Source organism: Phoca vitulina, unplaced genomic scaffold (assembly GCF_004348235.1).
Source record: "Phoca vitulina isolate PV1807 unplaced genomic scaffold, GSC_HSeal_1.0 scaffold118, whole genome shotgun sequence".
NCBI lineage: Eukaryota > Metazoa > Chordata > Mammalia > Carnivora > Phocidae > Phoca > Phoca vitulina.
In genome coordinates this window covers 165,675-168,069 of record NW_022589821.1, presented here as the reverse complement: position 1 = coordinate 168,069, position 2,395 = coordinate 165,675, and the positions used below count along the sequence as shown (strand labels likewise).

At 64.4% G+C, this 2,395-nt stretch overlaps 1 protein-coding gene across 1 annotated transcript in view; it reads right to left on the bottom strand.

Moving 5' to 3' along the window:
• The window catches only part of KCNN3 (potassium calcium-activated channel subfamily N member 3), a 143,055-nt gene that overhangs the window by 100,265 nt on the left and 40,395 nt on the right, over positions 1-2,395 (bottom strand). The gene's annotated exons all lie outside the window — the stretch shown is intronic.

The following is a 2,395-nucleotide window of genomic DNA, read 5'->3' as shown; positions in this document are numbered from 1 at the left end:
CCTCCCCGGGAGAGCGAGCCCCGCCCCCTCCTGCAGGCTCCTCCCCGGGAGAGCGAGCCCCACCCCCTCCGGCAGGCTCCTCCCCAGCGAACCACCGCCCTCCTGCAGGCTCCTCCCCCGGAGAGCAAGCCCCGCCCCCCACCCCTGCAGGCTCCTGGACCAGAACCTGGCCCGTTATTTCCTCCCCCTCCCAACTGGCCCCTTCCTGGCAGCTGATGGCCACATGCAGTCTCTATAAAAATGGATCAGACACCCCTCCCTGAGCACTGTGTCCTCTCCAGCTGCCACTCTGGCTTCCTGCCTTCACAGCCCGACACGTTAGACAGAAGACTGGCCTGCACTCACTGCCCTGGGACTGACATTCCCAGTGGATGCGGGGCACATGGACCCTGCCACGGCCCAAGGCAAATGACCAGTGTCCCCAGCTCCTTGACCTCCCTGCGCCATAACCAACGCTCCTGCCTCCTGGGTCTCCGCTGGCCTCCCTGACTGTTCCTTCTCCTCCAGGGGTCTGCCCTGTCTCTCCTCTCGCCCCCACCCCCCTGGGGGCCTCTGCAGCCCTGGCCTGGAGATGGCTAGGTTCCCCCCTGCCCCACCCTGCCAGACCTCAGATTCAGCGCGCCCCAGACTGACCCGGTGATCACTCCCACCTCCACCTCCTTCTGTGGCTTCAACCTGAATGGCACTGCCAGCCCCTGAGCTACCCAGGCAGCAGGGAGGCTCCTCGCCTCTGCAGACAGCACCTCCATCCTAACAGGTGACCAAGTCTGGGCAATTCCACATGCTCAACGTCCCTCATGCACGGCCCCTCCTGTCCTGGCTCTCGTCTCACCCTGGTGCAGGGCACCACCAAGCTTGAAATCCTTCCCTGGGGCACCCAGCTTCCCGCTGGTGCTGCCCGTATCCATGGACCCATCCACCTCCTCTTGCAGGACCTTGTCCTGAGACAGCGGGGATGCACGCTGCAGTTTCCCGTCTCAGGGCCTTGGTTTGCTTTGAGATGTCCTGTCTACCCTGTCTGCCAAGCAAACACGTCCTTGGTTCAGCTAAGGTGTTTGGCATAAATTCTCTAACACATGACAACCCTTTGTGGTACGTACTATTATCAGCCCCATTTTGCAGAAAGGAGATTGACTAAGAGGGATTAAGTAACCTGCTAAAGGCCACCAGAGACACTAAAATGTGACAAAGAGCATGATTTGAACCCACACCTGGCTACCCTAGAGTCCAAGTTCCCCACCACCTGCTACGCTGCCTTCAGGGTGGTACCAGAGACGTGCGTCCGAGTCGCGGCTTCACTCAAGGGTGGCAGCCCCTTGGGGAGCAAAGGTGATTTCGGGGCTTCCAGGGCAGAGCACCAGGCTCGGCACAGAGTGGACCCCACTATGTGTGTGGCCAGTGCAAGAGTGGGGGACAAGAAGGAGTTCGGTGTGTCTGCGCCGCGGCCTCGAACACGCGGGGCTGCAGCCTGGGGACGGGAGGCCGGCGCTGCCCCCGGGGCTGGGTGGTGACAGCAGAGACTGCGGGCAGCCCACTCTCCCAGGGAGAGTGTCTCCCAGGTTCTGGTAAATAAATGAAACGCCCGGTTTTTGTGTTTGCATTTCTTTCCAGTTCACACTGGCCTGAGGATAACAGATGCCTGAGCCTTTGAAATCTCCATGCTCCAGAAAGCCAAGCAGAAAAACCCGAGGAGAAATGGGGCGGCCATCTTCAAACGACAGAGCTGCCTTGTGGGAGACATGGGCCCCTGCTCATCCCTGCTCGGGGCTCAGTGGACGCTCCGGGAAGGCCCGCTTCCTCGCAGCGGAGGCAAGACTTTCCAAAAACCCATGCTGCCTATCAAAGGAGAGCCCCCCTCGACCAGGGGAGAGCCCCCCTTGACCGGCGGAGACACCCCTCGACCAGGGGACAGCCCCCCTCGACCGGCGGAGAGCCCCCCTCGACCAGGGGACAGCCCCCCTTGACCGGCGGAGACACCCCTCGACCAGCAGAGAGCCCCCCTCGACCAGGGGACAGCCCCCCTTGACCGGCGGAGACACCCCTCGACCAGCAGAGAGCCCCCCTCGACCAGGGGACAGCCCCCCTCGACCGGCGGAGACACCCCTCGACCGGCAGAGAGTCCCCCTCGACCAGGGGACAGCCCCCGTCGACCGGTGGAGAGCCCCCCTCGACCAGGGGACAGCCCCCCTCGACCGGCGGAGAGCCCCCCTCGACCAGGGGACAGCCCCCCTCGACCGGCGGACAGCCCCCCTCGACCAGGGGACAGCCCCCCTCGACCGGCGGAGAGCCCCCCTCGACCGGCGGACAGCCCCCCTCGACCAGGGGACAGCCCCCCTCGACCGGCGGAGAGCCCCCCTCGACCAGGGGACAGCCCCCCTCGACCGGCGGACAGCCC